The sequence below is a fragment of the Corylus avellana genome, chromosome 2 (assembly GCF_965113065.1).
Source record: "Corylus avellana chromosome 2, dhCorAvel1.hap1.2, whole genome shotgun sequence".
Lineage (NCBI taxonomy): Eukaryota > Viridiplantae > Streptophyta > Magnoliopsida > Fagales > Betulaceae > Corylus > Corylus avellana.
This window is the reverse complement of record NC_142491.1, coordinates 1,115,519-1,131,921: the sequence shown is the minus strand read 5'-3', so window position 1 is coordinate 1,131,921 and position 16,403 is coordinate 1,115,519. Positions and strand designations below refer to the sequence as shown.

The 16,403-nt window shown below is 36.4% G+C and overlaps 1 protein-coding gene and 2 pseudogenes across 6 annotated transcripts in view; all 3 read right to left on the bottom strand.

Moving 5' to 3' along the window:
* Positions 1-2,013: 2,013 nt before the first annotated feature.
* On the bottom strand, positions 2,014-8,768 carry LOC132182610 (DExH-box ATP-dependent RNA helicase DExH1-like; annotated as a pseudogene). The gene is made up of 15 exons (XR_015911566.1): positions 8,672-8,768; positions 8,462-8,573; positions 8,282-8,338; positions 7,341-7,473; positions 7,122-7,251; positions 6,834-7,035; positions 6,560-6,704; positions 6,067-6,111; positions 5,859-5,926; positions 4,558-4,783; positions 4,005-4,164; positions 3,566-3,838; positions 3,286-3,478; positions 2,985-3,171; positions 2,014-2,781 (listed from the first exon to the last, which is right to left on the bottom strand). The product of XR_015911566.1 is annotated as a DExH-box ATP-dependent RNA helicase DExH1-like (transcript).
* Positions 8,769-8,885: 117 nt separating this feature from the next.
* Positions 8,886-16,323, bottom strand: LOC132164969 (putative disease resistance RPP13-like protein 1 pseudogene; annotated as a pseudogene). 4 transcript variants are annotated; one of them, XR_009438467.2, is made up of 3 exons: positions 12,435-16,323; positions 11,491-12,033; positions 10,933-11,020 (listed from the first exon to the last, which is right to left on the bottom strand). The product of XR_009438467.2 is annotated as a putative disease resistance RPP13-like protein 1 pseudogene, transcript variant X1 (transcript). The 4 variants fall into 4 exon arrangements; XR_015911564.1 differs by lacking the exons at positions 10,933-11,020; positions 11,491-12,033 and adding an exon at positions 8,886-8,966; XR_015911565.1 differs by lacking the exon at positions 11,491-12,033 and having other exon boundaries at positions 10,856-10,945.
* Positions 10,864-16,403, bottom strand: part of LOC132174266 (putative disease resistance RPP13-like protein 1) — a 52,709-nt gene continuing 47,169 nt past the window's right edge. Inside the window, exon 2 of the mRNA XM_088513895.1 lies at positions 10,864-10,945. The gene's annotated coding sequence lies outside the window, so the exon portion shown is untranslated. The remainder of the gene's footprint in view (positions 10,946-16,403) is intronic.

Sequence of the window (16,403 nt, the reverse complement as noted above, 5' to 3'; positions counted from 1 at the left end):
ATAGTGGATACTGAGCTTATTTTCCGATGAAGAACAGTTAACCGTAAGAATAGTCTGCAAATAATTTGTTATTGACACGATCATTGGCTCCCTTTGGAATATGTTTGCTTCAACATTACTCTTTAATGATCCACTCATAAACATAACCCACATGATTATGAATACCAACGTTACATTTCTACTAGATGACATCATCATTTTTTCTTCTTTCTTTATTTCTTCCATCGTCACTCTCTCTTCCACGCAAGGTATATATAATAGTGAAAACTATAGGCTAAAGACGATAAAGTTAGAAAAAAGAAATTGAAGTCATCAACGTATGCTATTAATTTACTTATAAAAAGATGGTGTTTACGTTGATAACATTTAGATTTGCTAATTTAATACATATCCCAATAATACATATGCTCTTTTAAGCATTTACTTATAAAAAAGATGGTGTTTATGTTGATAACATTTAAATTTGCTAATTTAATACATATCCCAATAATACGCACGCTATTTTAAACATTTCTGTTGCTTGTAATCTATCTATTAGTTTCTTTGGACATCTTTAACTAACCATTTATCTATATCTAATGGAGCTTTTTCTTTTTATAGATGAGATGAGAAAATATAGAGGAAAAAAAATATGAAAGATTGTTAAGAGGGTGATCCTGGTCATATTTAATGCCTTGAAAAAAGATTAAGAGCATCATGGTCCTACATCGGAACAGTGGCGGAGCTAGAGTTATGGTTTAGGGGGTCAAATAAAAATTTTTAATGAAAGAAAAAAAAATAAAGTTAAACAAAAATTGATTAAAAATATTAAAAAAATAATTAACGAATAAATAAAATAATTTAATAAAATTGATTTATTGTTTAAAATATATAATTTATAAAGGTAACATACACATTACTTTATTCAATTATCTTGACAATTCTTCATAATTGATTGACAATGGTTTTTTTTTTTTTTTGTTTTAGATATGCACTTTGGATTTAGGACTGTTTGGTAATCAGAATTTGTTTTGCTTAAGCAAAGATCTACTAGCATATTTGTTAAATTTATCTCAGTATGAGCTCATTTAGAATGTGATTAGAGCTTAATAGAATTATTGTTTTTTTTTTTTTAATAATCTCAGGTAATTACAATTATATATTTCATACAATTAAAATATGTAAAAATATATATATATAAACAATATATTTAATTAAGCAATCTTAATTAATATTAAATTTTAATTAAATACATGAAATTTTTTAAGAAAGGGAAATTGTCAAAAATAAATTAATTTTAATTGATGAAGGCTTGAAGAAAAAAAAAAAATGAGTGAAAAAATTCTGAAACACTGAAACTGTGTAGAAAAATTTTCACACATCCCAGTCCCAGTGCTACTTGAATCACTTGCTCCTAATGTCTGATGAATGAGTGTCGATTGCTCCTGATCTGTTGATGAGGGTGGGCAACTTGGGCATCATGGGTAGAAGGGATTTTCTACCTTGATAACAAAACAAAAAAAGAAATTTGGAAGTTGAGGGGGTTCATTTGACCCCTCTCAACCCCCTCCCTTCACCCCAGCATCAGAGAGTGTAAAACTCTGATAATTCATAACCAAAGATATAAGGTTATAACGTCATAGAGACAAACATAAAAATCTAAAAATCACAAGTTTCTATCTATGACTTCAACATTCGTTAACTCATGTCCAAACTTCAGTTATAAAAACAGATTTACTTCAGGCAAACTCAAAAATAGAGAGAACATACAATTCTCCCTTCAACTATCACCACCTTTTAATTTAGGCCACCAAACATCAAAAAGTGGCATTAATGGATACATCAAACTACCATGATCATATCAAATAGGCCACTCGATCAACATTATTTAGACGTTAAAATAGATGAAAAATTGTCACGTGCATCTGTCTTTCATTTCTAACACCCTCATTTTTACTTTCAAAATGGAATAATTATTGCTCATAAGCTTATGTTGTTTGTTTGTGCTTAGTTGCATTATAAGAGAAATATGAGTGACTTCTAAATGGTTTCCACGCATTTTATAAATATGTTATAAATATTGTTTGATAATATTTATAATCGAGGAGAAGATGCAAACAATTACAACCACCAAAGACGGGGTGGCCTTGACTTTAATATCACCAGAAACGACATCAAAGCTGTCACTCTGGTATGCAATAATGCGAGTAAGATCGTAATGGAAAATCACCTATATGCTAACACAGCACTTAACAATCTCTCGCATGCAGCAACATTCTCCGAAAGCAAGTATGATGAAGAGGGTAATTCCAATTATGAACCCTCCCTCTTATATCAATGTATACTTCCTTACAACATTCAGAAGTGAGTCTGGAAACTTTTGATCTCCACCAACTACAAGATTTTACAAAACAGAATAAGTTCTGTTGCAATCCATGCAAAAAAACCACTTCTGTTTGATGCAGAGAAATGAAGGTAACCACCAAGCATCCCAATGCCCTCCCCGGATTTGCTAGGGATGAGATTACCACCAAATAGAAGTAGAGCGTAGTCTGATATATTTGTAGAGTCTCGGACGTAGATGCCAGTTGTTTTCACCTTTTCACTGTAAACCATGTACGGCAGAGGGAAGAGATGAACCCCTGCATCGACAGAAGCAGGATGGATGTCAACTTTCCCAACTTCTTTAGTGTAGAATTGTGTTCGCTTTCCTCTTCTTTTGCACTGCACAACATTTGGGTAGAGTCCAGCACAAAGGATTGCACAGACCATCTCCAAATCATGGCTGTATTGGTTGTAAGCCTGCACAAACATATAACAACAATTTTCATATGGTTGTATGAGAAGGAAATAGAATGGCAAAGTTCATCAGCCACAAAGTCGGTTGATGAGGAATTCTTGGGTTGAAATGTTAAATACTGAGAAATAAATAACAAAAAAAAAGTGGTGAGGGGGGAGGAATGCTTCACTTTAAAAAGCAAAAATTGAAAATCATAAAATCTTACATTAGCACCCCTTGATTTGTCTACAAAGCCAATGTCTGATAATAGATCTAGAAACTGCATTCTCATATCGTCCATCAACTGCAAGGTTACTGGGGACAAAAAGCTATCCCAACAGAATGCTCTTTCCCTTCCATTTCGATTTGCATCCTTCCATCCTTCAAAGGCTTTGAGAAGTGCTATGTGGTCACTGCATCAAAAATGCGTGCAAAATTTTGGAATTAGCGACAGAATCAAGGACATATTTGGAAAACTCCAGATGCAAAGGTGCAGCAGCTAGAATGGCTCAGCTTAATGACCAAACCTGCAAGAATCACCAGCAAAGGATCATTTTGCTGCATCAGCTTCCTCTTTCCTATTTATTGGTAGGACAAAAGGGTCACGATGTGCAAGGGCTGTGGCAATTGTTAAGGCAGGATTGAGGCATTGAAAGATAGACCCCATAAGAAGCATCTTCCCAATATTTGGGTCCATTGGTAGAGTGCAAAGATGGCGACCTTTACACAAAATTATTCAGATTACAATCACGTATCATCCTAAAGGTAATAATCCGATAGAGATAACTTGTATTCATTGGTGCGTACCAAGGGGAGTAAGCTCCTCCATATCATCTAAAGCTCCAATTGTTTTAAGAAGGTCAATTGCATTTTGAATGGCAAGAGCATCTGGGGGTTGAAGTGCTTTGGCCAAAAATGATCCAACAGTTCCAAGCTGCAAACTTTTGATATTCAGGCATAGCTCTTGCAAAGGTGAATGAGAATCTCAGGTAACTGATACTGAAGCATTGCATCGTGGATCATTTTTGGATATAGTCTATAACAAATTCCAGGTTGCACACGGCCAGCACGACCTCGTCCCTGAAATTGTTTAACCATAATCAACAGAAAAGAGGGGGAAGATAAAAGAGGAAAAGAAGGGACATCCAATTAAGCAACATATCAATTTAGCTAAATAAGCTGGAGAAACATGTTTCAAAAAGAACCTCTCGTTTGCTATTACGCCTTTATGGCACTAACTGTATACCTGATGTGCCGAAGCCTTAGAAATCCACGATGGTAATAGACAAGCCAGTTTGTTCAGGGCATCATAACTAGTTTCCTTTCCCTTTCCACTGTCTATGACATACACAACATCATCTATAGTAATACTACTCTCTGCAATATTTGTTGCCAGCACAATTTTCCTACAATAATAGATAAAGCATGTTAGAATTTAGCAAACAAAAAGGCAAGAATTTTAGAGATTTTTGTGACGTGAAATTGTAAGGGACTTAGCAGTGTTCTAACTGACATTCTACAGTTAAATACAGGGGAAAAACTGAGTACTATGGTCAACAAACTCTAACACTAATGGTACCACAGAGGCTCATCACTCTCACCTTTAACGATCATACCAGGCTGTAAATAAACAGGAAATTATTGATATGTATGCTCATTAGTGTAAACAAGGATACTAATAAACGTTCATCAATTTAGAATAGGTGCCACCATCCAAAAAATTTAAGGCCAGAAGTAAATAATGAAGCATGTATGGTATAGAAACTATTGATGGGAAGAATAATGATTATAGAACTCACATAATGCACATCCACTAAACTCAAAATCTGGAGTTTTGACAGTAACAATGCATCGCTTGGATGTCTGTTCTTCAGGATCAAGTCCAGCATCCCTTCCAGCTGCCACAACATTAACATAATGCTCTACACATTTTTCTTTTTGGAAGACATTCCGGCGACATTTACAGTACAGAGTACCACGGGAAATGGTCGGTAGAGCCGTAGGGGAACACACTCTGCAATTGGCCTAAATAATAAACATCATAATTGCGACTCAAGCAAACTGATGCAAACAGTACGAAGACATACAAGTGATACTCTTACTCAACAGAAAAGGTATTGAATGGTAATTCAAAGTTTAGGGAAAAGATTGTGGCTTTGCAGTTAATAAGGGTTTGATTATGTGTGAGCAACCAAAAGAAAAAAAAAAAACAAACAAACAGAGCAAACCGAGAAGTGTTCACTAAAAATCAACTACAGGACATCTTAGTAAATCAAACAAATATGCAGAATAAATAACTGGGTATATAAGGCCAATTGTTGACTTACTTGTCTCGGACTTTATATTCTAAAAAAAAGTTCAAATCTAAAAAAAAAATAGGACAATTTGCAGTGCAACTACAAGTCTGCATGCTCTGTTTGTTTACATGATTTGATCCCAAGAATACGACACTGTACTGGTTATTGACAATAAAAAAAATGACCCTATAAACAAGGGATTGATCAACATTAGCCACCAAATACTTGATTCAGAAGTTAGTTCGGAAGCTACCATTCTCTGTGAACCACCAAATACTTGAAAGCACAATGAATTCTCTTTTGGCAATAGAACTGCAAGATATAATTTGGCATGAAAAAAACCTCACTATTTAAAATTAATAAGGCAACAAATAAACACCATCTAGCAAAAGAGTTCAAAAAAAAAAAAAGAAAAAAATTGTTGATACACAAAAAACAAGCAAATATGGCCCCCAGTCATATCACAAGATACTAGTCAATCAACAAAACATGTGGTGTAATCACTTGAAGGCCCTTAAGACGACATACACTCATCAAATATTGCTACAATTTGGTCTTTCATTCATAGGAACATTTTCTCTTTGGATTCACACATAAAAAGGTTCAGGCCAGAATAAAATAATGAAGCATCATATGTCTAGAAACTTTAAGGAACTCAAATTTTTATTTTTTTACAGGTAATGGAAGTCACTTGTATACTAACATAGCAATTAACAATCTGTCACATGAAAAATGGCAACGTACTCTGAAAGCAACTATCTAGTTTCATATGATGAAGAGGCCAATTCCAATTAAGAACTCACCATCCTTTTGTTAGCCTCCTTAAAACATTTAGAAGTGCATGAGTCTGGAAACTTTTGATCTCCACAAACTACAAAATTTTACAAAAAAGAATGAATTTTGTTGCAATCCGAGCAACAAAACCACTTCTGTTAATGTTTGTAGTTCAAATAAATAGAAAAGTAATTCGGGTGGCAATAGAACTGCAAAATATAATGAGAAAATTCTCACCCTAAGGTCTACCAAATGGTGATCCTTCAGACAGCCCATATATTCCTTTGCACATTGAGGGAACAATACATATAATTAGGATAAAAGTAAGAATAAAATTCTTGATACATAGCAGCAAGCCACAGTTTTATCACAAGAAACTAGTCAATCACAAAACATATAACAAGGAGTAATCACTGGATGGGTCTAAGTTTCAATTACATAAAGAAAGAAACTAAAGTGGAAAGCTAAGACAACCTATTTCTTGTCAAATTTCGAAATTCCTTTCCAGACTTTGGGTGGACCTGGTCCACGGAGGTCTTGCCAATTGATTTTGGACACCAATTGCAGGACCGTACCTCCGTGGGGCCAACACCAGAGAATTTGACCCCAACCACCCAAATGATTTGAAACACTTATATATGATGCCCAAATTGCGTGAGTTTCAAACTCTGAGTGGCTCACATGCTAACTAAATGCAAATAAAATCAATGTCAAGAAAAAACAAATTTACCTCACAGTTGCAGCAAGTACAAAAGATGAGACCAACAATTTTTGCCCACAGCATATCACTACTCAGAAAAGAAAATCCAACATATCAGTACTCAGTTGCATCAAATTCCCATTGTTAGTTTCAGCCTATTCAGGAAGATGTCCTCCTGCAATTCATTAAACAGCCAAAACGTCACATTTTCTTTATTTTTATTTTTTATTTTAAAAAAGAAAAAGGAAAAAAAGAACTTATGCTAATGAACTTTATAAGATAACAAACATGAAGCAAAACAAACCTCTGCACTTCATAATGATGCAGTAGATTTCTTTAAAGAGGAACAACCATTGAATTTCAGACACTCTTATAACCGTCCACCAAAGCATTTACACGTTACAGAAAATGTTCTCCTACTCAACGCTGGTAAATGTTTATTTGCCACCAAAACACAATATCCAACTACTTTCAATCACACCTTGCAGCCTGGTTTCTCTAGGGGCCTACAGTACAAGGAACATAATCAATATGCATACATATATATACTATTGATAATGGAAAGAACAACCATTAAAAAAATTACCCGCACCTCTTGGTCAATAGAAAATGTTACCATCTAAAACCGGCTTCAGTTTCTCATTTCAACATTTTGATAATTGAAGGTATCAGAAACAGCATGTGCATCCAATTTGTTCAATGCCGGCTAGATATCAGGAAAACTGCCATTTTTTTTACCATAAATCAAGTCAGTCACCTTAACAGTGATCACACAGTAGCCACAAGAAAATATTTTTCTATCACTGATTACCTTTTCCCTTATAGAAGCTTTGAGGAGAAAAGGTACTGAATGGTAATTCAAAGCACTTCCAACAAAAGAAAAAAAAACCAAAATTCCCCTGAACTTTTGCAAGGTGCACAGGTTCCCACTAAACTTTCAGTACCTATTCATGAGAAAATAGCTAAACGTCTGAATCAACAAGGAAATTAACAACACATGCATAGTAGATTGAAATGGAAAACCTACACAAACGTGCATCAGATCATATGAATAGTTTATGCAAATAAAGATAACTTTTAGTTTATCGTGGTGCTAATGCAGATTCTAATTAAACATACCATGCAAGTGCTAAGCTGGTTTCCAATCAACTCGAGATGCTTTTTGACACAAATAAAAGCATGCATTAAAAAATAGCAAATGAGGCTTCATCTGTTTCCTAGTACCCATTCATGGATCTTTTAGAGTAAATTCAACTTAATTTTTTGAGTTATTAGATATCACATGGAATATATGGCTTTCTTTTCAACTATAAAATTTTGAAGTGAACAACCAATAGTTATGGATAAATATTGTTACCATTTGTAGTTCAAATAAACAAAAAAATATTTCTAGTGGCAATAGAATTGCAAAATATGACAGGAAAAATTTGGCAATCACTCACATGGAAAATGGCAACAACATCTGAAAGCAACTGTCTAGTTTCAATTTTGTTTTTTACTATGAAAATGGGAAAAAGTCTAGTTTCATAAAAAGAGGTCAATTTCCAATTCAGAACCCTCCATCTTATTGAACGTTAGCCTCCTTACAGGATTCAGAAGTGATTACGAAAGCTTTTGTTCTCTGTGAAACAGAACCACTTCCCTTTTGGCAATTTCTGGTGGATGAGTTTTGTTAACATTTGCAGATCCAATAAACAGAAAAGTAATTCTGGTGGCAACAGAAGTGCAAAAAATAACAGAAAAAGTCCTCACCCCTTAGTCTTACATATTGTGATCCTTCAAACAGTCAACATCATATTCCTTTTCACACTGAGGGAACGAAAAATTCACATAAAAAAAAATAATAATAATAATAAAAAAAAGAAATATAAACAACACATAAGCCAAAAAGTTAATAATGACTACTTTGAAATCTAATCTAATAATGCGTACCCATCATTTGCATCAGCTGTTTAAGCAAGGGTAGCTCGAGAATCTTTTAAGCACTCCACACATGATTTACATAGCAGCATCAAACTCCCATTGCCAGTTTTAGGAAGATGTCCTGCAATTCATTAAACAGCCAAAGCATCACGTTTTCTTTAAAAAAAGAAGTGAATGCAGATGAACTTTATAGCATAACAAATATGATGCAAAAGATACCTTTGCAATTCAGACAGATGGTAGATTTATTTGAAGAAGAATAACCATGGAATTTCGGACAGACTCTTCTAGCGGTCCAACGAAGCATTTACACATGCATTCATGATATTACAGAGAATGTTCTTCTACAGCCAACATAAAAATAAGCACACATGCAATGATCCACAAACAATCTAATGGGTCTTCTCAAATAGCATCGAGCACCCACTTCAACTCCTCTGCATTTGCCACCAAAGCATAATATCCCACTACTTTCAATCACACCTTGCAGCCTGGTATCTCCAGGGACTCTAGCCTACAATACAAAGAGACATAATCAATATTCATTTATATGTATATATGTATGTGTACTGCCCATAAAGTAAAGAATCTCCATTAGTTGGGTGTCCCTATAAAGTGGGAAAGCATTGGACCTGGTACCATTTGAGACAATTGATTGGCTGCATTTATCAGAATAATATATCTATTCTACGAATAATACAAATAGGTGCCCCTCTTATTACTTTTTTGTATCCCTCTGTTCCTCGGATACAATTCGATGCTTCTACGGCCAAATCTCAATTTATGTAAAGCCTTCAATGGATTCCTTATTAAAACATAAATTTTTATTTGGGTGTATAGATGGTATTTCTTTATTCTTCATAATTTATTATCTGGTAAAACACTGCCCGACATATAGGCCCTACCAAAAAATAGGCCTCATGTATTTCTTCCTTAAAAACAATTAAATAATTATAACACAAGAAAAAAAGAAGGGTGGTAGAATATTATATTTTATAAAGCAATGACGGCATGAAGTATGGGATCAAAATACACCTAGAGCACAAAAATGAAATAGAAACTAGACAAGTATTTTAAATAATGTCATTTCCTTTAAGAGAAAATAAGAGTCACAGTCTAAAGCAAGTTGTTGTAAAAAGAGAATTTACAATGCAAGTTCGCATGCTCTTGTGGCAGGAATTGATGAAATTGATGATTGACAGAGATTTATAAAAATGTTTCGTGTTTTTCTTCTTAAGAAGTGTTTTGAGTTTTGACAAGAATTTTGTAGCTTGCTATGAAAAATGTGTTAGTGGTGGGGCTGCATCTGAAATTGGTGAAGTTGGGGACTCTTGTAAGAGAAAAGAGCAAAAGGTACCAGTCTCAGGAGGTATTGCTTGATTTTGAGTTTCAAGAAGTGTTTCATATCTTAGTAATTCGGCCTGAAACTCATCAAAGGAAAGTGATTTTTCTTGAACAGCAAATGAAAAGTCTACTGAATATAAAGTACCTGGTAACATAAAATAATTGTGCAAGGACCAAATTTCTGCTGAAATTATGGCCTGTGGAAACATCAAGATCAACTCCGATTAAAAATCTATCAAATTGACGATGAAAATTTAAAGTTAATATGACAAAAAATAAATAAAATATGAAAAGTAAAAAGAATAAAATTATTGATACATAGTAGCGAGCAAATATGGCCCACAGTTTTATCACAGGAAACTAGTCAATCACAAAACATGTAACAAGGAGTAATCACTGGAAGGCCCTTAAGTTTCAATTACATTAAGAAAGAAGCTAATGTGGAAAGCTAAGACAATCTGTTTCTTGTCAAATTTCGAAATTCCTTTCTAGACTTTGGGTGGACCTGGTCCACAAAGGTCTTGCCAATTGATTTTGGACATCAATTGTAGGACCTCAACCACCCAAATGATTTGAAACACGTATATATGATACCCAATTAGCATGAGTTTCTGACTCTGAGTGGCTCACATGCTCAGTAAATGTAAATAAAATCAATCTCAAGCAGAAAAAAATTTACCTTGCAGTTGCAGTAAGCACAAGAGATGAGACCAACAATTTCTGCCCACAACATAATATTACTACTCAGAAAAGAAAATCCAACATATCAGTTCACAGTTGCATCAAATTCCCATTGTATGTTTCAGGTAGATGTCCTGTAATTCATTAAACAACCAAAACGTCACATTTTATTTATATAAACAAAAACAAAGAACTTATGTTGATGAACTTTATAACATAACAAACAGGATGCAAAACAAACCTCTGCAATTCAGAATGATGCGGTAGATTTCTTTGAAGAGGAACAACCATAGAATTTCAGACAAACTCTTCTAGCAATCCAACAAAGCATTTACACATGCATTCATGACAGTACAAAGAATGTTCTCCTTCTCCAGGAAAATATACGCTAGTAAATAGTTCTTGCACTTTCCACATGCAGCTCGAACAACACAGAACAACCTACAGCCAACATAAAAACACCTCCTTCTGCATTTGCCACAAAAACACAATATCCCAGTACTTTGAATCACCTTGCAGCCCGGTTTCTCCAGGGACTCTAGCCTACAATACAAACAGACATAATCAATATTCATATATATATATATAGGGCTGTGCACGGGTCGGTTCGGGGCGGGTTTGGAGTTTTTTGCCACCCGACCCGTGACTATCGGGTTTGGTAAATTCTTACCCGTTAACCGGATTAAATGCACTAAAACTGCCGGATTTCGGGTAGTTCAGGGCGGATTGTGCGGGGCGGGTTTCGCGGGTTGGTTGGGCGAGTCGGATATTTTAATGGGCATCAATTTCAAATTTAAGTCCTAGTTTTTTTGTAAATTTTTTAAAAAACTGGTCTTCTGTAAATTTTTTTAAAAACCGGATTTGGGCTAAAACTTACCAGGAATTCTTTTTTTTGTATTGTTTACAATTTTTATGGTTGGATTTTTTTTGTGTGAATCCAACACGAGAGACAATGACGTTAGTTCACTTTCTAGAGAGAGAGAGCGAGAGCGAGAGAGAGATGAGAGAGAAACCTTGAGATCGGCACGACTGTGAGAGAGAGAGAGAGAGAGAGAGAGAGAGAGAGGAGCGGTATGGTTCTCCGCCGAGATCCTCCGCCGGCGAGAGTGAGAGAGGAGCGGCGCTTGGTCTGGAGAGTGGACTGAGAGACAAGTGAGGGTGAGAGGCGCTGGCCGCTTGGTCTGGAGAGGGGAGAGTCACGGGCACGGCGTCGGCTTGTGTGAAAGGAGAGAAAAGCTGAAAATCAGAAAATGTGAGGAATGAGGAAGGATATTAGGGATTTAGGGTTAAGTTACATATGGGCGGAGCCAACACAGGAAGAATCTCAGGTGATGTAGGGATCACCGGAGAAGACACCGGCTTTGCAGCTACAGTCACCACCGGATGCGTAGACCCAGACCACTCCGGTAAAGAAATCACCGGCGTAGACACAGCCGCACCCACAGAAGGAACCCCAGACGGCAACTCCAAGGCCACACCCACAGCAACCACCGAAACCTCAGTAACCTCAATGGAAAGTTCCATCGGCGACCCAGAGTCCGAAGAAGGCACCACCTCTGCGTCAGAGACCAAAGGAGTCACCGGAAAAATCTCGGGCGACATGGTCGGTACCAAAGTTTAGGGGAAATGGATTTGAAGTTATAAGGGTTAAGGGATGCAAAAATGGAAGTAGTCGGTTTCTGCTTTAAATCAGATTAGGAAATACTTAATTATTAAGGGTTTGATTATGTATGAGCAACCAAAAAAAAAAAAAACAGAGCAAACCGAGAAGTTGTTCACTAAAAATCAACTAACATGTTAGTCATCAAATAAATATGCAGAATAATTGGGTATATATCGTTGAAAGTGGGTGGAGCATTCTTTTTTTTTTATCAAAGATATATAGCAACTAAAAGCAGATTAAAACAGAGAGGGTAAATCATATAAGATAAATTAGGTGATTGAAAATTACACATACCGAAATATGGGGACTCCTGCTAGACAGACTTTTCGCTTATTCAATCCATTCGCCATCAATCCGTATGTGTTCGACATGAGCAATCTTGCGCCATTCTTTTCCTTTTTTACTTTGCCATTTTTTCTTCAACAAAGGACATTCTCTGATTTTTAGAATAGAAAGGGAGCGAGGTAGCCCCTGTTCCGGCATACAATTGAGCTTAGGGCAGTTCCAGATACTCAATTCTTCAAGAGCATTGAGGTGTTGAAGCCCTTTCTTGTCCAAAGATTTCAAATTTGGAAAGTACCGTATATCAAGGAAGGTCAGACTAGTGGGCAACAACTGCTCCTCTGGGAAGGACTCCACATCTTCAGAATTGCCACTGATTATAATTTCTGTAAGAAAGGGGAGGTTCTGCAAACCCCATTCCATCCGACTTGCAATGAGTTTCTCACAAACACTTATCCAAATTGATTTCAAATTGGAAGGCAACCCCCCTTCAGGAAACGACTCAACTTTTGGACAATGCCATATATACAAATACTCAAGAGACGGAAGGAGTGTATGCAATTTGTCAGGAAGTGATCTCAAACTGCCACAACTCCAGACCAAAAACGTTGTAAGGTTGGGGGCACGCAATCCTCCTTTTGGAAAAGAAACAAAATTATGGCAATTTCTGATATTAATCTTCAAGGCGACTAAATCATGTTCATAATTTTCTGGAACCGTAAGAGATTCCAAATTGCTACACGAATGGATTTCGATGTGATAAAGATTTGGGAATAAATCTAATGGAAAGGACTTCACAGAATCACAATTCCACAACGACAGTTTTCCAAGGGATGAATAGTCCAGGTTTGTTGGGAGCCCTAACTTCTTACAATATTGAATCACAAGGGTTTTTAATGTAGAGGGAAGACCATCCTTAGGAAGGGACACAAGTGAGGAACAGTTATTGATCACCAACTCTTGAAGACCGCCATTGGAGTCTATCATTCCCTTGGGTAGAAACTCTAGTGCATCAAATCTTCCAATTTCGAGCTTCTGCATTCCTGGTGGCCATTCATTTAACAAAACCCCATTACAATCATCCAACCTCAAATTACGTATAGCAGGAGTCCTTGGGAGTGGAGCCACCAGTTGCTGACAATTAGCAATTTCAAGTATGGCTAAAGAAGGAAGATGGACAGGCAACCCTCCTGTGAGTTTAGGGCAGTCTATAATATAAAGCTCTTCAAGTTGAGGAAAACCTACACCCTCATTCTCGTCACCAAAATAATTCCATTCCCCCCACTTCCACATATTCTCGAACTTAAGAATTTTGAGGGCACCAAATGGCTTAGATGAAGAAGAACCGCTACCAAAAAACTCACGACCCACTGTAACAACTTCATGAAAACCAGAAATATAGAGGTTCTGCAGAGATTGTAGCTGCCCAAGGGGTGGCAAATTGTTGCAATACGTACAATTTTGTAGCTCAAGAGATGCTACATTAGAGAATGAAGGATGCCCTACCCAATCTGAAAAACTTTTACCACCGTAGTATCTAATAGTGAGGCTTTTCAAGCTTGTATGGGGCTGGAGACTATCAAGTACACTTCTCTGACTTTCTGAAAAATTAGTATCAACATTCCATTTCAATACCAATTCTTCGAGGTACTTTTTATCCCTCAAGCTTGCATTCAGAGCATCGGTAGGAGATTCAACATTTTGGAGCTCCAATATAGAAAGCGATCCCTGAAGATTTGTAAAATTTCCTAACTCTCCAATGCAAGTCCCACTACCTTTGCCAACGATAAATTTCGTCAACGTCTGGAGGCATTTTAATCTACCCAAATGTATCGGCATCTCTTTTATGCCTGTTTTGGTAATATCAAGATGACGTAAACTAATGAGTTTCCACATATCTCTTGGCAACGCAACAAGCTTTTTACAATTTGACAATCTCAATGTCTGCAAATTGCACAATTGACATATAGAATCAGGTAGTCTTTGAACTTCAGTGAAAGAGAGATCCAAGTAACGTAGGTGTTTAAGTTTGCCAATTGACTCTGGCAATTCAGTAATGTTCCTATACTTGGACAGAGAAAGCAACCGTAAGCATCTTAGTGTCGGCAGTAAATCATGTGCTACTTTTTTACTCAAGCGGTAGCAGGGCCAATTATAACCTGACATATCTAAATGTAGGAAAGTGTGCAATCTCTTAGCTTTGTGAAGGGTCTCAAACTTCTTTAAGCTATGGAATTGTTGTTTGAAAAAATAGGACAAATGGCGAGTATTGTTTACTATCTCGTGAGAACAACCATCCTCCAACCTTGAAATAATTTGTCCAGATATAGATTTTGCTAAATCACTCACAAGATCATGCATTGCAAAACATGACTTGTCATCACTTGATTTTTGGAATAATGATCTTGATTCTAGAGTGAGGAAATACTCATTACCAACTTCTTCCATTGTTCTGTTTTTGGGTTGATATATGTAACCTTCCGCCATCCATAACAAGATTAATTGATCTTTTTTGAAAGCATAATCCTTTGGGAATATTGAACAATAAGCAAAGCATTGCTTTAGAGGTGAAGAGAGATATTTGTAGCTTAACCTTAGAGCTGGAAGAATACCCATCTCATCAATTGGCAAATCCCATAATTCACTATTTAATATTTTGTCCCATTCATTAACATCTGGTTTAGATCCTAATAAAGCACCAATTGTCTTGACTGCTAATGGAAGACCTCCACACTTTTCAATGATTTTTCTACCTATTACTTCTAACTCTCCATGTGCATTAGAGTTACCATCATGGAATGCATGTTTTGCAAATAGGGACATGCAATCTTCTTCTGGTAACTCCATTAGACGATGAGATAGAGCTCTAGCAACTGATAAAACACTATTATTACGTGTTGTTACAAGGACCTTACTTCCTTGTGCCCCATATTTGAAGGGTTTACACAATGCCTCCCATTGAACATAACTTTCATTCCAAACATCATCTAAAACAAGTAGAAACTTCTTTCCCGTTAGACACTCCCTTAGCCTAAGTTGAAGTTGATTTAGATCATCCTTAATATCACAAGTTGATGAAGTTACTGCCTCCAGAATTGTTTTCGTTATCTTGAACACGTCAAATTCTTCAGAAACACAAACCCATGCATCAAGGTTATTAAAGTGCTTCTTCACCCTATTGTCATTGTATACAAACTGAGCAAGGGTGGTCTTGCCCATCCCTCCCATGCCGATTATAGCAATCACACTCATCTCATTGCCACGTGCATCATCTGAGAGTATCATTTTAATAATTGCCTCCTTGTCAACATCCCTACCACAAATATCAGATTCTTCAACCAAAGAAGTTGTGGGCAATCTTTCAGATGATTTCCCTCCAAAACCCTCTTTAAGACCTATAAGATCCTTTTGTTGTGCTAGAGATTCTAGTCTGCCAAGTATCTCTTTTATCTTTGGCTCTATTTGTTGGACAAAAGAATTACGAAAAGCAGAGATAGACTTTCGTACCTTGCTTGCAGTGGTTTGAAATTGAGCATCCAACTCGCTTCGCAAGGCTTGAGTAGCAATCTCATCCAAGACGTGCTCTGCATCATAGACCGCATCTTTCAGCTCATCAAGCCACTTTTTCACAACAGGCTTTGTAACTTGCACTTCTTCAGCGTCTTCAAGCACTGCAACGAAGGTCATGAATGATGTCTCCAACTTCTTGAGGAGTCCTTCGGAGAGTTTTCGATGCCGAAAGAACTCAACGAAGTCACCAGATGCCATTTTTTCGAAAAAAGCTTGGAGGAAGGGAGAGAGAAAAATGGTTGCAATCTCAGCCATGTTTTCTTGTTTGGAAATCAGAGGAAATGAAGGAAGGGGAATGCAAGTAGCAGAGCATAAACAGAGAAGAAGCTGCTTTTTGCTTTAACAAGGAAGAAGTGGACTTAAAAAACTTGACTTCTCTTTCGAATGTGCCATCTACCATTCCATGCAATA